Genomic DNA, 25968 nt, shown 5'->3' with positions numbered 1-25968 from the left:
CATGGAATGCTCATCGTGTGGAGAACTACCGACCAATTTCAATCCTCCACTGTTTTTCAAAAGTGCTTGAAGTTTTGTTGTACGAAAGGCTCTATTTAGCAGCTACTCCGACACTTGCCGAGATCCAGCACGGGTTTATCTTACTTAATCGTCAAAGTTTCGGAAATATACATGGAATTCGCTCCACTGTGTTTAATATGCCGTTTGATGTTCCGCAAGGTAGCCACTTAGGACCATTTATCTTCGGGATTTTCATAAACGACTTAGCAACCTTCCTTCAATCGCCAAAACTTCTGTTTTCAGATGATTTGAAAATATACTCTCCATGGTGAAAACATTTTTTCACTGTAGTGTGTGTTCGCTCTGTCCTGTTGATTTTCAGATTATCTACAGAGGTTCAACTAAAAATCTCGTTTCAGAGAATCTCTACCGAGAAGCGAAAACCGAGCTTGTCGGTGATTCTCGTTAGAGAAATTGCACGCCAGCTCAGAAGAGTGGACTGCGCTGTGCTTCAAAAAAACATTAATAGACTTCTCGCATGGTGTGGAAAACATGGAATGGAAGTAAACGCCGAAAAGTGCAAGTGCATCAGCTTTTCTTAAACCAGGAACTCATTGGTCTTGGATTATGCTTTTGGTAGCACTCCGCTTGAAAGAGTTGTCACCGTTAAGGCTCGAGGAGTAATGTTTGATCAAAAGCTATCGTTTAATCAGCATATTGCGACAATAACAGATAAAGAATTCGTACTCGTAGGGGGAAGAGTATTTACGACGAGAAATACTCTCGGGTAAATGACTTCACGTCGTCGGCGGGTGGGTCACTCGAGTCGGTGTAGGATGACGTCTTCGCCGGGAATCATCCGAGTAGTTTCGTAAAGCCCCGGACGTGTGCTGTGATAGGCGCGTGTCCATGACAAGCTGCTCTCGATTCGGCACACGGACGGGCACAGAGGAGAAGGCCTTGTGCCAAACCAAGCAGAGCCAAGATCTCGTTCTCGAGTCTTTAGAGGAGAGGTCATTGGTCTCTTGCAGTGGTCTCGAACAGAGGCTGAGCGCACGATAGCCGTGCAAACCAAGCGAGCCTCGAGTTACGAGTAAATGCCGGACCTCGAGCCGTCAGAGGAGAGGTCCTTAGTCTTGAAACGTAACAAAAGGCAGGGTATATATACTGGAGTTTTGGTCTGCCATCTCGGGTACAGCCTTCGATGCAGGTCCGGATGGGAATTAAGACCAGAGGTCCCAGGTTGACTTTATGGCGTTGGGGCACATAGTATCTAGAGTCGACCAATTGCACCCATAGACCAAGAGTAGGATACCAGGGAACGCAGTGGCTCGCCGTGCCTTGGATTGCAATCCGTAAAAAGGATCTATCACCTGGGTGATCAACTAATAAAAAAAAAAAGGTCTTCAACGCTGTGTCGCTCTTGTTTGACTTCAATGTACCTAAATCTTTATTTAAAGAGGCGAATCTATTAAGCAAGTAAATTGAAATTAATTAATAATAAATGTTTAAATGTGCTATCCGTAACGTTCCCTAGCTTTAACTTAATTTTAATTTAAGCATAAGTTAATTCAATCTGTATGGCAGCAACCGAGGACTTCAATAAAAAAAAGAATTAACCATGGGGGGTCATCAACTAGTAAAAAATGCTGCAATTCTAATATTAGACATTTTTAGGGTATTCTATGAGGATAGAGGTATTTTTTCGTAAGCCATTGAGTATCCGTTCTATGAACTTTTGATTACTTGGGAAGCTTTAGGGTCTTCTTTGCATTTTGGTATAAAACCATTGTGAGTTGAAAAGAAGACCTTTCTATCTACTCCTGAACTGAAAAATGGTACATAAATTTCTTGGTCTGAACCAAGATAAATAATATTATTTGTGTGCCCTGATCATGGTTTTCTGGCAGTTTATTTAAAGTATTTTAATAGCTCAATTGACTTTGAGAATAATCAAACAAGATGGACGCAACTTGTTAGTTGTCAATGGTCAGTACTTCAGGCCCACATTTGCAGCAACTAGCCAAAGCTGGAAGAAGGTTCCTTATGACTTTTCCCCTAGGAAGAAGCCCTCACATCAATCAATTTTCCACTTTCGTCGGAACAAACCACGACGACGTAGGAGCTTCCTTTCCGTGGCCCCCGTAAAATAGTCGCTGAACTTTTGCCACTCTGAAATCGCCATCATTCGACATCGTTGTCGTCAGTTTGGTAACCAACACTAACACCATCACTATCATCATCATCATCATCGTTGCCGTCTTCCTTCTTTTACGTTGGTTGTCGTCATCATCATCATGCGGTTTGGTTGACGGCCTGGTCGGTCGGTTGATTGTGGTCGACTTGTCGTAGCAGTTTGTTAGTATATACTTACTATATTGTATAGTGTATACCTATCCGCACACCGCGCTCTCATCAACTGTATCTATGTACGTTCATATTAACGTAGCAGCGAATGGCGTCTACTACCTACTACCGGCCAAGGAAGTGGGTGGTTTGGAAGTAGCTGCTGGTAGTAGCGTAGCTGGGGGAAGCGGCTGTGTTGGATCATTCAATTCTCGCTTCAGTCGGATCGACTTCCCAGCGTTTCTATCTCGGGACGGGAGCTCAGTCGATTGATGGAGTTTTCGGACGGTTGTTGAGCTATAGCTTTCTGTGCATCGTGAGCATCCACGCGGTTCTTCAATTGAATATAGTATACCTCATTTGCTGGTGTCGAAATTCTGGTGAAAGATAGTGTGTATTGAATCGGTCGGTCCAGTACTACTTATTTATTGGCGGAAGTATTTTCCGCACATAATACAAATTGTTTCATTGTTGGATGGTGGCCACATTCTTCGAGGAAAGTGAGCAACAGGTTCTCTACTGTAAGGGCTAAGGAGTGTGTGTGCTTTGGGGGACACTGGAGACCGTGTCCCAGATATTTTGTTGTACGATTTCCTTAGTCGTTGTTGCCAAGAGAGCAAGAATTATGCCCCAGAGAACCAAGTGCAAATTGAAATTGTTTAGTAAAAAGTTTTCCAATTAACCAAGCGTAACCGTCGAAAGAGCTTTCTGCCGTTGTGGCAATCCGTGCGTCTGTACCGGTTTTCGAGCGCCTAGAAAGTTGTCGCTACATCGGAAACCTTGGAAGCGGAAAAATAGGGTTTGTCCTTCTCGCGGAATTCCGTCCAATTTGCGAGTGCGAATTTTCGCTAGTCTTCGAACCCTCCCGGCACGGTTTACATGACTGACTGTAAGGGACGGCAAAGTCCCCCCGGAGTCAATCATCGCCAAAGAGTCCCCCGAAGAAGCGTCCAGCTTCGGTGGATCAAACCGAGCCTCACGGTTCTACGCTGGGCTGGTGGACAACACCTTCTTCCTCAGCGACACCCCAGACTGCAACTGAGTGCATTCTTCAAGGAGAGTGTTACATGATGATGAGTGACTGACTAGTGACTACCTTAAAGCAACCTCCCTAAAAAAATTCGACCGGCAGTGCTGATAAAGAATTCGATCTGTGACGAGGAAACCCGCGAGTGTCTACTTTAGAAATCGTTTCTGGGCAATACAAGAAGTTAGATGTGACTGTACAACGTTGTGCGCCATCGTTTGGGAGAAGTTTCCAGAAGCAGTTATCAACCTCCCTGAAAACTGAGCGCTTTATCGACTGTGAAGTGACGCAACGCCCATCGGTGATTGTGAAGGTATATTTTGGTTTTGTTTTGGTAAGTGATATACCCGTTAGAAATTTGTTCCTTAAATTCAATGACGCAAATGATCAAACTTAAATACGTCTGGAGAGCACCAAAGAACATTGTTGATAGATAGTAGTTGCTACAACTAAGCAGGAAACACCTAATCAATCTTCCCAAATCAGCCGGCAGTCAGACAGACAGACCAGATCACGTCCGTCTGAAGTCGCTTGTGATTGACCTTCGCGGGCAAAAAGTGTACCCTCTCGCCCATCTTCCATCACCGTGTTCTTGATGACGATGACGTTCTGCAAAGTTTTGTTGGAATCTTCCATTCACCCTCCCTTCCAGCCAAATGAAGAAGAAACAAGTGCATCCCACCCGAAACCACATCAAAACAAATTTACCGCAATATGATTTACGTACCTACGAATACCTACAAGGATGGGTCGTTCGGTTGATGAAATTGATAACTGCGGGCCGTTTCATTTGCGAGGCTTCCGATTGATTATTGACATCATCATCATCATCGTTTTGAAGAGAATTCTTAATGGGTTTTCAGCATAACTCCGCGTTTGAATCACTTACATGGTTTTAATTAAATTGAAATTAAAAATAATAACATTTTGAATTGGTGAAAACTGTTTAGTTCAATTGAGTTGTTTTTGTTCAAGGCTCTCCAAATGTATCGTTGCAATTCCCTGTCGACATTTCGCTATGTCAAAATTTGTATTTGTAACAAATTTGATCGCTTGCAAAACATTCAAGTTATTTCGTTTTATACATTTATTCTTGTAGATGTGTAGATCAGCTACGGAATGCTGAAAATATTTTCATGTCCAAAAAAGCTATATGTTACACTTATATTTTTTCAATTTTTTTTAAGACCATGACCACAAAAATGTAAAAAAGTGATGTAAAAATCGTACTTTTCAATCAGTGAACCGTCAAAATTGTTTAAGGCACACCAGATAAATTTTAAAAGAGAGCTGAATAGTTGACGTAATTTGGCACATTTTCGCATCTACAGAGTTTAAAAATATAATTCACAGAATTTTTGACGAATTTTCCAAGATAACTGTTTTTTTTTTCAAACCTTTTTGTCAATTTGCAATGTTTTCAGATTTTCTTTCACTAAAATACAACTTAGCACTGGATTTTGAGTATATAAACTCAAAATTTCCACAATAAATTTATGTTCACCAGAAATCCAATTCCATACCGGTTCTAGTGGTGTAACTACATAAGCGCTGCGATACTTTACATAAATATGATATAAATATTCTAAAAACCGGTTGGGAAACAAGAGAGATTTATTGGTTTTAGTCAGGAGTGTCAAATTAATACTATAACGGGTAATTAGTTTAATTTTTAGATAGTTTTTAGTTTTAGGTTTAAAATATTTTTGACATTATAGGATGTTCTCCTACATTAAAATACTTGATTGTGCTCAGCAAATTTAAGTCTAATTATAAATTTTTTTGTATCTAGTTAACTATAGGGCTTTGAACAGTTCATTATTGAGCTGAACACCTAATTTAATATAATAATGTAATAATAATGTAATGATGAAATGGTACGAATAAATACATATTTTGAAAAAATATTTTAAAAAAATTGTAACGGGTAAAAATTTCAGGGACGGTTAAGGGTTAAGTTAAAAAATCACTTCAACTTTTTGTGGAATAACCAATAATACAATGATCACCTTTTATGTCAAATCAGCTTATGTACCAATTTTGATAAAACACACTTGAAAATATTCAATTTGTGTCGTCGTAATTCACTATAAATTCGTGTGGAACCCTGTGTCAAAACTTGCTTGTGTGCACCAAATTTAATGAACATCACTTAAACTGAGAGGGGTCCTTCTAAGCACCTTGTTGTTATCAGGGAAACAAATTGAGCTATACTGGTTTATCACATGTTAACACTAAGTGATAAACATAAGAAAACAACAACTTTCCCTGAATTTCTGATGGCGATCGTGATATAACTTGTCCAACATTTTTTTTTCTCTCAGTCAGTTTTAGTGCTGAGCCGCGTTGTCAGATTTACAGATTTCTCCGTAGATCAACGGATTTTGAGCACTTCTACGGATCTACGCATCGATGTTCGAAATCTACAAATTTTCAGCGTTCCCTACGGATTATCGAAAAAAAAGGTCATCAAGTTTCATTTTGCCAAAATCAGTACATTTTTTGTTTTTTGTCTAACCTACGGATTTCAGCGGTTTGTAATTTGGCAACACCGATTCTGAGTCTCCTGTCGGAGTATATTGTTCGTCAAAACTGAAAGCAAGCAAGAGAAAAAATGCACAGAGAGTGCTTTCTCACGCAGGGTTGTCAATATGACTGATTTTTCAGAATTTGCTTGATTTTTTGAGATCCATCCTGATAACCTGATAAGCCTCAAACGCACCCAAATACTTAAACAATCTACTTAGACCCCCTAATGAATTCGTGAAACGCTTACTGAAAGCCCTTACAAAAAAAAGACTCTATTCGCCTCAAATAGCAATATCTCGCTTGTTTCTCAACCAACAATTTACAATTTGTACAAAATTTATAGTTTTGTAAACCTTGTGCTTAGTGCGAGAAATCAAAATCAACTGAATCTATCGAATTTATAAGTTTCCTATGCCCTACTAAATGTGAAAATAGAAACCTAATTTTATTATTAAATATCTAAATTCATATCTTATCGAGCTTTTAAAACGAAAACCAGTTCGGTAATCTGAATGTTTTGCAAATATGAACCCTATATTGAATTTTGAGTTCGAATCCGGTGTTCGTAACAGATGCCTTTTTTAGTATGGGAGAGTGGGGAATCATGGGCCACTTTTTTTCTCTGTTCCATAAATTCTTTTTTATAAAAGATTAAATGAAAATAAAAAATGGTATGGTTTTCTACATTTTCAAGGTATCATAAGGTTTTTTTTGAAATTTTAAATATGTTATTTTCCCCAAATTCTGACTGTTTGAAAAAAAGCAGTATTTTTTGGATTTTGAAAAATGGTGGGGAATCGTGGGCCACCAAATCCAAATTGACCAAATAACATGCAAAGTTTATGAGTTGACCCAGAAGTGTGATTTCCTAATTCGTTTCGTTATTTCAAAGCAATTTCAGATGATGAAATAAAAAAGAGAGCTGTGTATGATCGCATAGATTCCAAAACCTGGCTCGCGAACGTTTTGGCAAAATTCCTTATATAAAATGGACAAAATATTTTTCATAACTCTTCATTTGGCATAAGAAAACTTCACAGATAGGTTAAACGTATTTAAAGTTCTGAATGTGTATGAAAACATAAAAATATAGGTGATTCAAGAGGTGTGTCCCACGATTCCCCATAAACTATGATTTGCAAATTGGTTGCGTTTGTGTGACTTATTCATGTTTCATCAAAAATTCCTTTTCCATGTGAAAGATCATGACAAAACTAAGATCATAAGCGTATGAGCCTGTTTTTGTTATGCACTTTAGGTTCCCCATCGATGAATTTAGCGGGTGTTTTTTTATTTATGTAAGTAATTTTTTCTATTTTTTTTTTAGCTTGATAAATAAAAGAAGCATATAATGCGTATTTCAGTCAACAACATATAGGAATATATGCTCACGCAAAGCGACGACGAAGACAGTTGGTTTGAGATTTTTATCTCAACACACATCTGAGATATTAAAAGTGGCCCACGTTTCCCCATGGCCCACGATACCCCACTCTCCCCTATTTAAAAGATTTTCCATTAGCGTTAATATTCTTTGGATAAGTTCTTAGGACTAATGGGCTAGAAAGCTTATAGCGATTCTTTGTTTTTCTCGCTTCCATTAATTTTTTTTTTTGTAATTTTGGTTAATGGATACCTTTTTTTATAAAAAACCTTTTTTAAAGGTTCAGATTCAATTATCCTTTTCCATATTACAAACTCTTTCGTTCATTTCAATTGGTATTCTTACATTTTGTTTGTTTGTCCGGGTCCGATTGACCGACGCATAGGACTAAGATAAAAGATCTCCACTGTTGGCGACTGTCAATTAAAAGTTCAATAAAATTGTTAAGCCTAGTTTAGCTTAAAAACGTGAATTAATACACACGTACGCTCAAATGTAATTACAGCTTTGTAAATCATCGAGCTGAATCAATAGATACCAAGAAAAAGGGGTCTAGAACTCATAATTTATGATAGATCATCATGATCGTTAACTGAATCTGTTTATAATAAAAACAAAAAAAGTCATCACTTCGGCTTTTTTTAGAAGTCTGATTTACCCTAATTTGTATAGTCACGGTTTCCTGAATTTTGGAAAAACATGTTGACAACCTTGCTCTCAAGCTTATTTAGATTCCAATCTGATTCTGAAAATCTCTCTACTGTAAGGTTGCCAGAATTTTTATAGCACGTATCCGGACCGGACATTTTATTTCAAAATTGTCGACCAAAAATCCGAGCAATATACAGGCAAATTAAATAAATCCGGAGAAAATCCGGTTTTTTTTCAATGATATCCGGGCCGGACCGGACTTTTTCAAATTTTGCATCAAATATCCGGGCAATCTGGCCACCTTACACTATTGTCAAATTCTATCCGGAAAAAAGGATTGTTTCCCTGGTTTCAATTAAACTCGTTTTACAACAAGGAAGAATGCGAAATACGGTTTTCCGGTGGATGTGCAACTTATGGTGAGGACTTGACAAGACCAGAAAATGTTAATATGGGACCAATTAAGTCTTCTGTGGAAGATAAATTGTGATTTCCGAAGCGATGAAGTAGTATTGAAGTTTTTTTTATACTGTGCAAAACTCTCCAAAATTAGTACAACTTCTTTAATTTAATTTTTTTTTCTCGTTTCACGTTAAATTATTAGTTTTTTCTTGTCTAGTTCTTTCGTATCGTATATCACACATCCGGGTACTACCGGAAAACCAAGTGCCATACTTATTTGTCCAATCTCCGAATCATTGAAAGCTGATCGATTTATGTCATATCTTATTTTGATTTAGTATTAATTTTTTAAAGTGGAAGGGATCAATTGATTTTATATGGAACCGCACCAAAAATTCGATCCAATCCGTGGGACACATGCAACAGAACTCTACGTCCTTACATGCTGCTTTTCACGTTTTGAGAAGGAAAAGTTTTCGATATAATTATATTAATTTAAATGGGATCCTCTTCACGTTTTGGAAATAGGAAAGGTCTTTCAATAACGTTTTATATTGAAACCTGCTTGTGTGCCAGTTTTGATTCAAATCTGTTAGAACGAAATTCCAAGTTGTGACATATTCAACCTTAATTTTATATTGCACACCAAAAAAATGAGATATCGAGAGTTGCTTAGCAGGTTTCAAATTTCAAACCAGTTGGGTATGTATGCTACTCTTGCATAGAATAGCTCCGAAAAAAATGTTCTATTGAAATTTACCCTGAAACAACTGTATATTAGGCGTATAAAACGATTAAAATTTTTAAGAAATATGCGCCTGATGTATAGCAAGTTGTTAATATTTAAGTTCGTTTATTATGACGAGTTTATTTTGAGTTACTACTACTTTACTGCCTACGCAAAAGTGTCCCACGCGACTTTTGGGTCGTTTTCCTTTCAATTTCGACTTTCGTTTGAAAATTTTTATTTCAACTCTTAAGTAATTACAGTCGAAACTAGATAAGCGAAAGTCCAGAAAACCGATTTTTTTTCTCGCCTTAAGAGAATTCCCGCTTATCCAGTTCCTCTTTCGGATGAGTTTTGCAACAATCCTTTTCTTCAATAGTCTTTTCTGATTATGATTTTTAAAATGTATAAAATATGAAATATCCAGCTCTTTTAATTTATTCTCAGCCAATTTATAGTAAGATAAAATTTATTGACTTGGTCATACTCTTTCATTTGGAACAACTTTAGTTAGATATTTGTTTTTTTTTCAGAAAAACTAATTTTGGAATCATTGAAAAAACAAAAACATGCGTTTATAGGTCTTATTTTTATAGGTCGAGATAGGGTTGTAAAAGAGAAACTGTCTAGAATCATGACTGCTGTCAATGTACAGTACAACAAAAATGTTTTAATTTTAGTACCAAGTTGTCAGTTTCCTTAGCGTAGCCAGGAAAAAAAATCGTTTTTCGTTTAAACGTTTTTGACTGTCGTTTCTCGCTTATCCAGGTTCGACTGGTTATCCAATGTTGATAACGTGTAAAAAGTGGGTGTGAGAGGAGGAAGGAGTCAACGTTGACATTTGAGTACATCACTAAATTTAAAAAACAGACATAATACAAACTTTTAAAGGAAGGAAACACATAGCCAAGTGCCAGTTTTGCGAAGAAACCCGTATTCGTATGCGTCCAGATTCTACGCAAAAATGGTACATAATGAATTTTTGGCTGTAATTTCCAGTTTGTTCCATGAAATGTAGCTTTTTGGCAAATTACATGATAAATTTATGCATTTGAAATATTTCCAACTATTAAATTGTCGGTGGAATGTCAATTTAAGCAACATAAAATATTGTTTAAATTTCTGATGCTTTTTTCTCAACGAATTATTTTTTTACATGGTGCAATCTCGCTTAGAGCGATAGTTTAGTACTTTTGAAGTATACAGTAATTCGACAAATTATTATTATTATTATTTCATATTTGAACACCCCTCTACTCATGCTGAAACTGTGAACAAACGTGTTTTATTTTCTTGTATATAAGGAAAATTCGAACATTGCCATAGTTTAAACAAATTTCGGTCATATTTCTATGACAATCTAGCATTAGAATAGATCTTTGGGTTTTCAGCATAACGATGGCAGGTCGATTTTTGGTTCTTTTTTCTCGGGATACCACCAGATCCCGACGTTTTATGAAATTCTAAGACATTTGGCATCAGAGTTTAAATTTCGATTCTTCCGATATCCTCTGATACTCGAAACTTTGAGCGCTTTGCGACTGCCCCCAATTAAGTCCGATTGAGCTGAAATTTTTCACAGGTTAGTTTCTTGGGCCAATCTACAGAATGTATATGGCCGGTTTTCGATATTGGTTCATGAAAATTTGTCTATCTTACAAATTACCTAAACACTTACCTGCTGAAGAGATTATATGACCATTTCAATAAAATTGCCAACGTTGTTATCAGCTTTAGGAATAATGCTGTTTGTTAAAAATAAGTCAGTTCCGACTTAGTTTCCAATAAAATAGGTCAACATTGAGATATTGTAGAACAATAATAAACAACGGAATGATCTAAAGAATATCTTCGCTAGGCGTCTCTCGTCATGTCGTCAACAGAAAGTAGAAGGAAAAAAAACACATATAAAAATATGCTAAATGTAACACAGCTGCGATACAGAAGCACAAAAGAAGCATCGTACGAGAAAAGTTTTCTTTTTTGATTTTTTTTCCTCTCAATCAACTGAGGTCACAAAAAGGAGCTGTCCATCTGAAAAAAGAAAATTTGGCCAAACCTAGTTTTAAGCTCCCTACATTTTTATAAACGCCAAGTTAGCACCCGCCACAGATGTCAGAATAAAAGTTTACAATCGTATTTCGATGATTACTTTTGACGAAGTGAGGAAAAACCAGCGACGTTTTCATAATCTGTTTGTCGTTTTTCACTGCACTCAGTCGCTCATTGTTGTTGTTTTTGGGTGTGATTTTTTTTTTGTTTTAACACCCAATTGGCAAATGAGAGGAAGCGAAAATGAAAATTTGCTTTTCGGCATGGTCGACTTTGGGCAAACAACGTTGGCAATAATCTGTGAAATGAAATTTTTTCGCCAAACAAACGACCGAATCAGGAAACGTTCATTGGTGATCTAATCAGACTTTGTCAACGGAAAATTTACATTGTAGATCATCTTGCGATCCTGGCACTTGAAAATCAGAATAGAAATTAAAGATGTTTTTTTTAAATTAAACAAAAATGAAAAGGGAACAACGTCGATCATTATTTTTATGGTCGAAAAAATTATTATTTTTTTATTCTAAACAGCCATAATAGCCGATAAAACAGCCAAATCGTCAACCGTAGCAATCACTCCCTGAAACATTTCCGAGACTGTCTGTTGGCAACATCGTAAATCTTTATGAATTTTGATGCCAAAATCGTACGGTTGAGTTAAGTTCGTAGCGAGACGCGACGCCAACAAAATGCATTCGGCAGCTCATGTCACTTTTGAGCACTGGCAATTGTTTTTGATGACTCCGAGTACTACCAGTCCCTTCCACATATTTACATATTAATGTGGTGTTTCTGTATTTCTCATCGTTCCGCCAGAAAGAACCGTGCATTTGACGATACGTTTCGAGAATGAAAAACAAAAAAAAAATACATTAAAGAATTTATGGTTTCTCAGATCAAATTCAATAAGCGTAGATAGCTTTTGGGATTATTATGAGGGATAATTTTTGGCAAGCTAGTTAACTAGCTGTGAAGTCTGGTTATAATTTGAAATTTCGAATAATGAAAACATCAAATTCCTGTACCATAGAAAATTTAGGAGATTGTAAACCAAGATGGTTTGTAGTACAAGCAACACCTGTCAGTTGTGCAATCTATTTATATAACGGAAAATGTACGAAAATGATGGTCATACACACAAAAAAAAGGAAACGAAACAGCGGTTTTGCAGTCCGTGTTTGGCTTAAAACTTCGTGTTTCTTACGACATCACAACGATCGACACATGTGATGAAAGTCATCTGTTTTGCACATTTTATTTTGTTTCTTGACGGTAGGGCTTTGTTCTTGTTTATAATTTCAGTTTGCTTGCTTCGAGAAAAGAGATAATTTTCTTCAATATTTTGGACAGTGGTGCATTAAAATATTGAAGCATCATTTCGAATGCCAATCCAACCGCACAAAACTCTGATATCTAAACCATTCATTAAGACATGTATCGAAACAGTTTCCATTCAAATGCAACTGCTGTTATCACGTCAACAAGCTGGAGGAACTCAACCCACACTACTTAACCCGCATGTAATAGGTGGCAGCAGGAAATTCCGAACAATTCAATACGAAACCTACGTCATACTTCAGCCGGACCTATACCGGTTGGTGTGTACATATATTGATTAGATCTACCACTACACTGCATCTAATCAATCAGCAGTCGCCGCCGCCATTCCAAGTCCAGGAAGTTTGCCCCATCAAACGGGATGTTCAATTTTCCTATCTGTATGTTGCTGAGTATATCGCCAAAATGGAACCATATCCGGCGTTCGGTAATTATCGCCGTGTAAATTATGCAGTGGATGCAATGTCTTCCCTGTGGTGATGTCGAGGTTCTGGAAATTCTTTCTGAATGATTCACCTCTTCTATTTAAGCCGATAACAAAAGAGTTGTGAAATTTTATTTGCGTTTATTTGGTTTCAACAATTAAAAAAAATTGATAACTGCTATGTACGTACACCCACACATCAGACTCTACTCCAATAATGAACTTCCTTGGAGGTGGAATTATCGGTATAAGATTCTATGCCGGACCGGCATTAATAAACAAGCTTTCTAAAAACTGGTATTGGCTTTCCCAGTCTGAAAGAAAACAAATAAAACATATCCCATATCCTATCACAAGATAAAGCAGGATGAAAATCCAGTGCTCTTCCATTCTCATCCCTTTCCCAAAAAAAAACAATGTTTTTTTTTTGGTAATGGCGGTGGAATATGGACTATTAACTTATTCGTTTACTAACCGACTCAGATACAGGGTAAGATATCGGACTGGCAAGCCGAGATAATTGTTGCAGTGAGTTCGCTTCTCACTATTTTTTTTGGATGAATTATCAAATGGGATGGAAATCCCATAAAATGTTTTTCTTGTTTCGCTTGGAAGTAGTGATCATGCATCATTTTGAATGGGAGCTTGAGTCTTTATACCAGTAGTGCTTTTCCAATCATTTCATTTTTAATACAGTACACTTTCCAGCGCATTTTCGGCACTGAAATTTGCTAAATTTCTGGGCATTGGATTTTCGCAACCACCTCTATGGGTGTCGATTTTAAAATTATACGAACTGAAAAAATCAGATTTTTCTGCTATAAGCGCCCTTTGAACGTTATATCCTTGAAAGGCCTCACTTTCTTATTTAATTACGTACTAATTTACTTACTTGCTTACTTATTTACTTAAAAACCAATTTCTAACTTATTTGTATACTTACTTTCGGGTTTACTCAGTTACAGCTACTTACTAACTTACTTACTTACTTACTTACTTACTTACTTACTTACTTACTTACTCACTTACCCACTCACTCACTTACCTACACACTTACTTACCTACTTACTTACTTACTTACTTTCCTACTTACCTACTTACTTACTTACTTACTTACTTACTTACTTATTTATTTATAATTCTGATCAACAGATCACATATAGATTCAAATGAAACTTACTTACTTACTTACTTACTTACTTACCTACCTGCTTACATACTTACTTACTTACTTACTTACTTACTTACTCACTTACTTACATACCTATTTACCTACCTACCTATCTACTTCCTTACTTACCTACTCACTCACTTACTCACTTACCTACTTACTTACTTACTTACCTACTTACTTACTTACTTACTTACTTACCTACTTACTTACTTACTTACTTACTTACTTACTTACTTACTTACTTACTTACTTACTTACTTACTTACTTACTTACTTACTTACTCACTTACCCACTTACCTACACACTTACTTACCTACTTACTTACTTACTTACTTTCCTACTTACCTACTTACTTACTTACTTACTTACTTACTTACTTACTTACTTACTTACTTACTTACTTACTTACTTACTTACTTACTTACTTACTTACTTACCTACTAACTTACCTACTTACTCACTTACTTACTTACTTTTTTATTACAATTATTTACAAACTTACTAACCTACCTACTTATTTACTTACCTCCTTACTTACATGCTTTTTGTGGAAATTTAGCATTTTGTTGATTTTAAACAGGTGCATATGGATATCGATGGATGAAACGTTTGATTAGCTACTATTCCAAAGTTGTTTTTGTACAATTTAGGGTGGCCAGCAAACCAGAAAAACCGAGAATTGAAAATGGGACCGAGAAAATCGGGAAAAACCTGAAATTTCAAATCAAAACCGGGAAATTCTTATGAATCATTTTTCCCCTAAATAAACCTATTGAATTCTAAAGTTCATCCACATCAATATAAATAGTTTTTTTTCTCAAAAGCGGTATAAAATCGGTATTGAGATTCCATGGAGAAAATGTAGGAAAAGGTTGGAAATTGCTTGATAACTTCTTACTTACATGCTTTTAGTGGAAAATTTGCATTTTGTTGGTTTGAAACAGGTGCATGTGGAAATCGATGGATGAAACGTTTGATTGGGTATTTCAAAATATTCCAAAGTTGTTTTTCTTTAATTTAGGATGGCCAGTGAACCGGGAAAAAAACGAGAATTGAAAATGGGACCGAAAAAATTGAGAAAAAATCTGGAATTTCAAATGAAAATCGGGAAAATTCTTTATGAATCATTTTTCCCCTAAACAAACCTATTGAATTCTAAAGTTCTTTCTTATCAATATAAATAGTTTTTTTTTTCGCAAAAGCTGTTTAAATTGGTATCGAAATTCCATGGAGAAAATGTTGGCAAAATATGCCAAAGTTTTTTTGTACAATTCAGGGTGGCCAGGGAACCGGGAAATCGAGAAAATTCATTTTGAGTCGTTTTTTTTTCCTAAATAAATGTATTGAATTCTAAAGTTAATTCATGTCAACAAAAAAAATATTTTTTCTCAAAAGTGGTAAAAAATCGGGATTAAAATTCCATGGAGTGAATGTGGGAAAAGGTCAGAAATTTCTTGTAAAATCATTATTTTTTAGCTGAACACATACATTTTAGTGCTGTTCCAATTTCAAAATATTTTGAGAATATAACTTATTTTTGACTGTTTTGAATAGGAATTATGAATGCTAAAAATGATCAAAAATCACAAGATTGAGCACACTTTTTATCATAATCATTCTTCATTTTATATTAATAAAAATGAAATTCATGAATCCAAACTAAAGTTTAGTTTTGTTTTATATGTAGATCCTTAATTTACCCGGAATTCACCGTTGATAATTATATTTCTGATTTCAGAATTCAGAAACCAGAGCTCAATAGTCAAATTTGTACGCTATAAACGCTTGTGATTTAGCTCAGTTGGCAAGTCAGTTACCTCCTGAGCCGATGTCCGCGACTTTGAGCCCAACTGCAGCGTTGATATAAAGTCTCGAATGCCATAAAGATAGTAAAACGACTATAATCCTAAACCAAAAGAAATAAACTTTTTCTCATTTGGAAGACCATCTTTATTATGCAATCGAAAAAGTGTTGACAAAATTATAAAAAATAGAGTTTCGCACCAGATGTAGATTAAGAAATGCAGAATCGTTCAGTATGTATACTCAAAGTTGATGTTTTTTTCATCCCTCTGATCTTGTGGGCCTAAATTATTCTCTTACTCCTTTGCATTAAATCCTGCTTATTTTTTCTGTAGAAATCCCAACAAAAATCATCGTTATCTGAATCTGAACCTTTGAATTTGAAGTTTGAACAACCAAAAAATTCAAACCGTTTCACACTTTAACGTTCAACATTTAAAAAATTGATTTTTTTGATTCATGATTTACGAAAATTATATGCATTTTCAATATTTTGATAATAATTTCATTGTAATATAACAAAGCTTCATAATTGCGATCAAAAATTGATAACTCTGAATCATTTTCACGATTCAGCTTTAAAATAAATGATTAAAATAATGAATTTAGATTAAATATAATCACAATTTGTCACAGAATATAAATTTAAAGATTTATAAATAAGGACTCTGAAACTTTTAAAATCATGATCTGGAATTAAGATTCGGAAATCCAATTTTTGTACATTTCAGTAATCGTATTGAAATTCGGAAATAGATTGATAATTATTATTTTTAATTCTGTTTCAGAATTCAGATTCCAAATGCAGGTTCAAATTCAGAATACGACTTCGCTCGTAAATGTGTTTTACAATCAAGATAAAAATATCAAATCGACCATTTCGTTGAGTAATTCAAGAGATAACAAACTTATGAATTTGTGTGTTTCATTTCAATCTATTTTTTTTTATTTTAAAAAATGTCTTGCAAAGAATTATTACTAAGTATTTGTTTTAAATGAAAAATATTTGCATGTAGTTTATCTTCACCGAAAACGTCTACACAGAATTCTATATTTATCTCGGGTAGTTTTAACATTGCTTATTTTGATGTTCTTTTCAAAACCAAATTTCAAACTGAAATCATAAATTTCGATCAAGTTTGCAAGAACCAGACTTGAACCGAAAATTTCAAACTCTTACTTTTATTTTTGAAAATTTGATTTATTTTCATCAATATGGTTCAAAACTTAGAATTTGCTCAAGTGTTGGGAAGATTTTAAGTTTATTTTATTTGAGCATAGATTAAGTTTGTTTTAAAGAAATTTTAATCATTCCATTTTGGACTCAAATAAAAAAAGCCTAATCTAACAAACTCTTGAACAACAAAGATTTTAACCATCGATGAAAGTTAATTCCATGTTGTGTTACTTAAAGTTTCATTATACAGCCATTTTAGAGATTTAAGAACGTATTTTCTAATATTATGACTAAATCTTCTAGAACCCATTTTTTTTTTCGTTGAAAAATTCACAGCTTAGTTTTATGAACTTTTGCTCTACGAAAAACTTCATAGATGAGAACATTTTTTTTTCTTTTTTCAAAAACTGCATCAGAACAGAGGCTAAGGAACTTGACTTTCAGTTAATTTTCGGTTATAGTTTTTACACACTTTAACCTAAATTTGTAACATATTAACACTGATCCATAGCTATATTTTTTGTAGTTGTAATAAAACTGGCACACAAATAACTAAAACTAAAAACTAATATGTTTCATCTCCTCTTCCAAATTGATCATATGTGGAGTAGGTTAAAATGTTTTTAAGCTTCTCTTAGCTGTTACTTTTGAAAACTGCTATTCAAATATATTTTAGTAACAAGGATTGATAGATTTACATACTTTTAATCATTTAGCAAAAAAAATTGTTTAACTAACTATTAATAGGTTAATAGTTTAATGTAAAAGTACATACTAAATATTACATATAATAAAGTAACAAAAATAATGTGTTTCAAGTTTTTGTCATTCAAAATCATAGACAAAAACAATCACTAACCTGTTCTACTTAGATAGATTTCATTTTTTCGGATTCAGTGTCCAATTTCACATTAAAAGTGATCTTCAGCGGTAAACTAGTGTTATTGTGGATTTTTTTTCCGGTTTCAAAAATACATACTCGGAATTTTTTAAAACTACTCACGGATACGACTATTCTCGAAAAAGTCATGCCAAGAACGTAGCCTTGTATATCTGATGCCAGGTCATCCGAGAGTTCCAAAGCCTAAAGATACAGATTTTTGGCACACAAATTTACTGATTCTTTTAGACATACAATCGAAAAGTTTCTGTTAAATATCTCAAAACTCAGATTTAGTAACATTTTGCTTTTTACAATAGAGAAAACATACTAGATTGGTCTCCTCGAACACTTGTTTCAACCCACCCGGGAGAATCAGCTAAACAGATGTTTTGAAATGAAGAGAATCCCCAAGCAACCAAAAGTCCCATAAAACAGGTACATAAAAGCTTACTCAGCCCCATCATTGATCTGAAGTACGTTCTATGCAGCCCACAATTTAAGGTCTTATTGATACTTTCTAGTTCCAAAACAAGTCCAAATGGCTTTTATTTCAGCTTCCAAAAAACCCTAAAATGAGCAAAAAAAAATACTCACTCTATCCCAATTTCACCCTAGGCAAATCATATAAGCTTCTCTTGTTATTTACTATGTTCAGTGCATGGTGCAGCCATGATCAAAATTTTGTGTTTTTATGATAAATTTTTGGTTTTCTGTGATATTACCCAAAAATTCTGTGAAGATTTTCTGTGACTCTTTTTTCATTCATTTCATTAAAAAGTTTTGAAAAACTGGGTCTTTTCTACATTTTTCTTTCATCTATAAAAAATACTAATCTTACTTTTTTTACAATTCATAGCTAGAAATCCTTATATTGACATAATTGACATTTGATATTGATTTATATTGACATAAAAATCATAACTTTAAAAATTCGTACAAGATTCAAAAATCTGTGAAATTTGTTATTTTTCCTAAAATTCAGTGTTCTGTGACACAGATTCTGTGATAAAAATTTGCTTAAAACTCAGCAAAATTAAAGATGCCATGAGCAGGATTCCAAACTTGACAAATTAAGGTTCGGTTGCTTCTTTCCTACATTAAAAAACATAAATCGCATCACAATGATCACTCAAGTAATCCAATTAATTTTTGAAAAAAACTTTCCCGGCTCGGGATAGAACCCCGACCTTCGAGGTGACAACCCAAGTAACAATTTTAGCTTTATTATGGTCAGCAAAATATCGTTTGGACTATCGCATTAATCTTCATAAAAAGCTAAAGCGCATTCTATAACATCACCTGGACTCTAATAAAGCCAAAATCAGGCTATTTGGCCCTACCCTAGAAACGTCATCAAGACATATAATTGTTGGTCATAAATTTTGGTCACCAAAGCTTTTAAAAAGCTATTATAAAACATGTTAGAATTTTTTGTTTTTTTTCGGTTCTGTCAGTTCTCGGAGTTTTTTTTTAATTTTTTCCAGCAACCATAATGGTTGATGAATGATGATTGCATTATTCAGATATGATTTGGTAAAATTAATAGCTAAAAATCCAATGTTTTAACCATATATTGAGCTTCTTTTCTACTGCCAGTCAAGATTTTAGGTAAAATGTATATGAAATAGTATCTTAAAATAAATGCGCCTCGTCAAATCTGATGGTCAATCATGATGGAATTCATGGAAAAAGGCCTGGAAAAATATTTTTCAATGCTTGCATTGTGAATCCATCAACATGGCGTCATTTTGTGCCCTTCGATTTTGCATCCAACATGGCGTGAGTCAATTCATAGTTTTATTATGGTTTAATGATGACCCCAAAAAAAGCTACGATTTGACGTTTCTCTCGCAAGCCAACCAATTACACGCTTAGGATGAGTTCCTCATTTCTGAGTTGTTAATCATTAGTACAGTAAATGAGGACAGACTTTTTTAATAAATAGGGATTGGTTGTGAATGACCCGTGGAATAAATCATGAGTTGAAGTCAAATTTCGTTGTCTGACGCCATCTTGAAATCCAAGATGGCGGCTTCTGCTGAACTTTAAAATGTTGTAAATGACTTTAAATCGCATGAAACCCCAACAATATGGGTATTGAGTGAAAGGGCTCAACGAGTAGAAGTCGAATTTCGCTTTGAGACGCCATTTTGAAATTCAAGATGGCGGCATCCGCTCATCTTTTAATGCTGTAAATGACAAAAAGTCGCATTAAACCACCTCTATACGGGTATTAGGTGAACGGGCTAAACTAGAAGAAGTCGATTTTTTTCTTTCCGACGCCATCTTGAAATCCAAGATGGTGGGTTCCGATAAACTTTGAAATGCTGGTAATCACTGGAAATCGCATGAAAGACCCACAATATTGGTATTTGGAGAAAGGGCTAAACTAGAAGTCGTATTTTGCTATCGGACGTCATCTTGAAATCCAAGATGGCGGCTTCCACTAAACTTTTAAATGCTGTTAATCACTGAAAATCACATGAAACTCCCACAATATGGATATAAATTGAAAAGGATCAACGAGTAGAATACAAATTTCGATATCAGGTGTCATCTTGAAATCCAAGATGGCGGCTTCCACTGAACATTAAAATGATTGAAATCACTGAAAGTCACTTGAAATTCCCACAATATGGTCATTGGCTAAAATGGATTAACCAGTTTAAGAGGAATTTCTCTATCAGACGCCATCTTGAAATCCAAGATGGTGACTTTCGCTGAACCTTAAAATGCAGGATTAACTAAAAATTGCATGAAACCCTCACAATATGGGTATTGGCTAAAGCGCTTAACTAGAAAAGTAAAATTTCGCAATCAAGTGCATCTCAAAATCCAAGATGGCGGCTTCCATCATGATCAAATAGCATGAAGCTCCTACAATATGAGTATTGGGTTAAAGGGCCAAACGAGTAGAAGTCGAAGTTTGCTATCAAACGCCATCTTGAATTGGGGTATTGGGTGAAAGGGCAACACTTAAAGCATTTCAGAGAAACGCGAAATAAGATATTCGACTTCTATCGTTTAGCCTTATTATCGAATACAATATATTTTGGGGGTTTCAAACCTTTTTCATTCATTTACAGTATTTTTGAGTTCTGCTGAAGCCACCATCTTGGATTTCAATATAGCGCCAAAAAGCAAAAATTAACTTCTTATAGCTTATCCCAATTCAAAAATATCCATATTTTGAAGGTTTCATGCGATATTCAATGATTTATAGCATTTTAAAAGTTTATCGTAAGCCGCCATCTTGGATTTCAAGATGGCGTCAGATAGCGAAATTCTACTCGTATAGCCCTTTTACCCAATACCAATATTGTTTGGGTTTCATATCATTTTAAGTCATTTCCTACATTTCAAAGTGCAGTGGAAGCCGCCATCTTGGATTTTAAGATGGCGTCAGACAACGAAATTTTACTTCTACCGGTTGATCTCTTTCAACTTATACCCATATTGTAAGGGTGTTATGCAATTTCCAGTCATATACAGTATTTTCAAGTTGAGTGGTAGCCGCCATCTTGGAATTTAAGATGGCGACGGACAACGAAATTCGACTTCTACTCGGTTATTACTTTCTCCGAATAACAATATTAAAAAGGTTTCATGATATTTTCAGTTATTTACAACTTTGAAAATAAAAGCGGAAGCCGCCATCTTGTATTAATGATGGCGTCAAGCAACAAATTTTGTTCCTCCTATTTGAACCCTTTCACTCAATACTCATATTGTAGAGTTTCATTCCACTTCCGGTAATTCGAAGTTTTCATAGATTTTTATAATTTTTTATTATTTCAACTCAAAATCAACACATAGAACTTATCAAAAATGTGTAAAAATGGGAATTCCTATTCAAATATGTGCTATCTAATCTGAGCGTGTCCTGTTTTGACGTCTTGATCGAGAACTGTCACTAAGTTTTATGGCGGTTTAATAATCAGGCACTGAGTGCTATTATAGAACATGCAAAAAAAAGCTTGGAGCAAACTTCTAAGTTTGTGTTTCATTATAGTTTAAACGTAGCATTCCTAACTCTTTCTAAATAACTAAAACAGTATGTTTAATGGAAGATTTATGAGAGTTTTCAAAACTATCTGAAAACAGATGATCGATTCAAGAATATAAGCATTTTGCATGACCATAATAAAACCGTCATAAAACGAGCTGCACAAAAAAAGCCATAATAAAACCATAATAAAACATCGAAATGCTAGTTGGCTGAATCTGTGTTACTTGGGAATTGATCACGCTACCACAAGCCTACGCCCCCAGATGTTGTTATAACTGAAACTAAAACTCGAAGTGGTGATATCATTTCGTAGCATACCTGCAGGCGCGCCCGTTCAACCAGCCAGCCAATCTGGAACATAGCACCTCAATGCACTTTTTGTGACTTAGTAAATCCCGTTTAGAGTATATTTGTGCCCCTTTTTGTGACTTAAGTACCTTACAACGTACATAAAAGTCACTTTTGCAACTTTCAAGTTCTTTAATGAGTTTATATAGTTCACTCATGGTGATTGGGCAAAATAAGTCACTTAGAACGTACATACAAATCACTTGTGCAATTTTCAAGTGCATCAATGAGTACATATAATTCACTCAAGGAAATTGGGCAGTTGTGTCTCTTTGTCAGCCAATACGTAACTTCCAAAGCCTTCATTTAAGTAGATATGTGAGGTTGCATGGGTGATGTTCAGGGAAGAGTCTATATCAAATCTCGAGACATTGCATTGCACCTGCAATTTTCAAAAGAAGAATCCAAGCAAGAATCAGGATTATAATGATGAATGAAAAAAAACTGAGCTTATGATGAGGTTTGAAAAAAATTACGAAAATGTAAATTTTCAATTCTACAAAAATGAATAGGTGGAATTTTTGTTTAAATTCTTAGTAAATAAAAATTAGTGGATGAGTCGTAAGGAAAATTCAGACCTTATTAAAAACCAAAACTTTAGAACATGACGTAAAAGACTGTTTAGAAAACAACGCTCATCACCTTCGTAGAAGGTGGAGAAAGATGTTTCAGTTGTTGTTATCCAATCCGACGGATGGGTCGTTGACTGACCTTCCCAGAGGGCCACGAACTTCAGGGGAGAGATGTCGACAAACTCAATCGTGCGTGTGCTCGTGCTCAAATTTTATGATACGATTAACTAGAACAATAATCATAAATCTGTCACGCTTCTTAGAAGGAAACAATACATAAAAACGCCAGACAAAGATACAGACTACTATAAGAGCTATGCTTTAAATTATTAAATTGATACACTAACCCAACATTATTGTTTTAATAGTCAATGAGATGAGTATACAGAATAGAGTAATATTTTCTTTAAGGCAAAAAATAAAATAAGCAAGGAGATTTTCTGTATCTTGTATAAATTTACTTTCTTCCTGCATATCGGCACTCAAATGATCATAAGGTTAATTCAAGGTATTTTTTTAATGTCAAAGTTGTCAACTGAACTTTATATTTTCATTCTGTAATCTTCTTAAAAGCTCTACCATTTAAATGCAGTAGCCTTCTTGTTAGTATAATTCCCAAAACGAACATAACGAATCTACCCCCAAAAAACCAAAAAAAAAATGGTCCGGCCCCAAAAATAAACACACAAAGAATCCACCCACGCGCGGCACAATTGTTGAACCATCTGCTAAGCCATCCATAACCGTGCGTCAGTCAAAACAACAATTGCTTCCAATTTCGTTGCTGCTCCTGCTACATTTGTCTTAGTCTATATAATAAACCCCACCCCCAGACGCAGAAAACAACAGACTGATATATCTGGATCTGGCAGAAGTGGCACCATTGTGAGATATGGCGTCAATTATAACTTTCAGCAAAAAATTTGCGCACTGTTTATCTGTTACAGTGAAAAATAGTTTTCAAATTTCCTAAAATTTATGTAAAAAATCTAAAATTTCCTTTTCCAAGTCGAATGAGAAAAAGGACAAAAATGTGAATTTCCAACGATTGAGTCTCTCTATTACACTCCTCGTTACCCTGACCCGATCATCAGCAGCATCGGTTTGTTTTTTTTTCCTCAACACGCCAATGGTTTATTTTTGTTTGGTCGAGAGAGATGTTGTTGGCGGGTTGTTGTAAGTTATTGACAGTAACGAAAATGAAAGAACAAAAAAAAGAAAGCAGCAAGAAAACAATATCTTAGTTCAACGGCTTTGGCTGACTGGCTGGTTGATTACGTAGGTCATTTGCATTGGTTCAACGGATTGTGTGCTTTACTTGAACTATACTTCGGTCCTTCGCTCGGTCGGAATCGGATTTGACATTTTCCTCCATTGATTGTGAAAGTGGCCTTTATTCGTAACGGGCCCATAATCAATCGTCCAGCTGGTTTACGTCATGGGAAACGCAAAAAAAATGTCACGCTTTGCATAAGTAGAATCCTTGCAAGTGAACATTATGGGTACAGTTGCGATTGGCCGATGATGAAAGTGTGTACTGAAATCGCAACTATCCATATTTTGTTCAAAAAACACGTTTAAACACAAATAAACAAGCCTCTGATGAGTTGACACTAATTCAAAAAAAAAACATAATGAATTTCGGATATGCAACGACAATTTTCAAGATTTTTATGCCGAAAACGCAATAACAATGCTCTATAGATACCCTGAGTGAAACAAAAAAAATGCACCACTCTGTCTTTTGATTGTAAAAATTGAATGATTGGCTACCGATAAAATTTTCTTCCTCAATTATTTTTAATTTAATTGAAGTATATTTTAGCTATTTCAAATGCACCAATTAACGTTGTGGTTTAAAATTATAGAAACGGTGTGAATCAAAAATTGCACCACTGATATATGTATTTGTCAAAATCAAGTTCATTTTGTAAAATTTTCTTTGTAAAAGCTAATAACAGATCTTCTACCAACCATTGGAATTAATAACAGCATTTTCAATGATCTCTTGTGCATATTCCACCAGAGTTTAAGGGGTTTCCTCTAGCACTCAAGAATTCGACATTTGTGCTAAAAACGAACCGGGAAAAAGGGCAAAAAACCTGGAACTTCAAATCGAAATCGGGATAAACTTTTATGGATCATTTTCCTCTCAATAAACCTATTGAATTCTAAATTTCGATCATATCATCGTTTTTTTTTTCGCAAAAGCGATATGAAATCGGTATCTTAATTGCTTGGAGAAAATGTGGGCAAAAGTCGAGAATTTCTTGAAAAATCGAGATTTTTCTGCTCAGTGCGTACCTTTTAGTGCTCTAGTCTTCCGGTTCTAAAATGTATTTAGATTATTTTTGTGAATTAATTTACTTATGACTTTTTTTAACTGAGGTTATTATGAAAGGTACAATTTATCATCAGAACACTCAATATACATTTTAAGCATAACCATACTTCAAGTTTTTACTTAATTAAAGCAACATTTACAAAGAAATAATCTGATTGATTAAAAATTTTCTGGTTTTTGTAACATGTCAATTACAAACAAAAAATTTGTCCAAAATTAAAAACGAAATATTTGACAAGCTTCAAAAGCGCGAAGAACTTATCTCTCATATGATTCAAAAAATATTTTTCCACAATTAAATTCAGTTTTCAACCTGTGAGATTCGGGATCATGCAGAGAAAAATGCAAGAAAAAGAAAAATTGAAAATGAGTCGCCACCATGTTATATTGCTGAAATACTTTATCAAACTCCTTTTGTTTTTATTAACGTAACGGAAAGTGATTAAGCAAAAGTTCGATTTGAATCCGAAAAACAGGCTGCTGATTCGAAAAATTCATTTTTCCTTCAGTTAATCAATGTTTTTATTTCCATTTTGAAGTTGAAGCTGACAGCACTAGGTTGCTGTTTAATTATAAGTGTTGAAATTCAAAACTATTTACTCTGATTTTTCCTCAATTGACTCTAAATTGAAAAAAAAAAACACACATTTCTTTTCATCAGAACTTAGAGTTCAAAACTGGCTCTAAAAAGGGGAAAAATTCAAAAAGTCACTTAAAATGTATTTATGTACCGAATGTTATTACAACCATTCAAAAATCAATCATATGAAAACA

The 25968-nt window shown here is 34.7% G+C and overlaps 1 protein-coding gene across 4 annotated transcripts in view; it reads left to right on the top strand.

Annotated features, from left to right (window-relative positions):
• LOC129744606 (PRL-1 phosphatase-like) overlaps positions 1-25968 on the top strand; it is a 209873-nt gene that overhangs the window by 137326 nt on the left and 46579 nt on the right. The window contains exon 1 of one of the 4 annotated variants that reach the window (XM_055737226.1): positions 2594-3686. The exons of 2 other annotated variants lie outside the window; for them this stretch is intronic. The gene's annotated coding sequence lies outside the window, so the exon portion shown is untranslated. Of the gene's footprint in view, positions 1-2593; positions 3708-25968 lie in introns of those variants that run through there. One more of the 4 variants, XM_055737225.1, reaches the window with a different exon arrangement.

This window comes from Uranotaenia lowii, chromosome 2 (genome assembly GCF_029784155.1).
Source record: "Uranotaenia lowii strain MFRU-FL chromosome 2, ASM2978415v1, whole genome shotgun sequence".
NCBI classification, from domain to species: Eukaryota; Metazoa; Arthropoda; class Insecta; order Diptera; family Culicidae; genus Uranotaenia; species Uranotaenia lowii.
The sequence above is the reverse complement of the archived record's forward strand: the minus strand, read 5'-3'. Positions and strand labels throughout refer to the sequence as shown.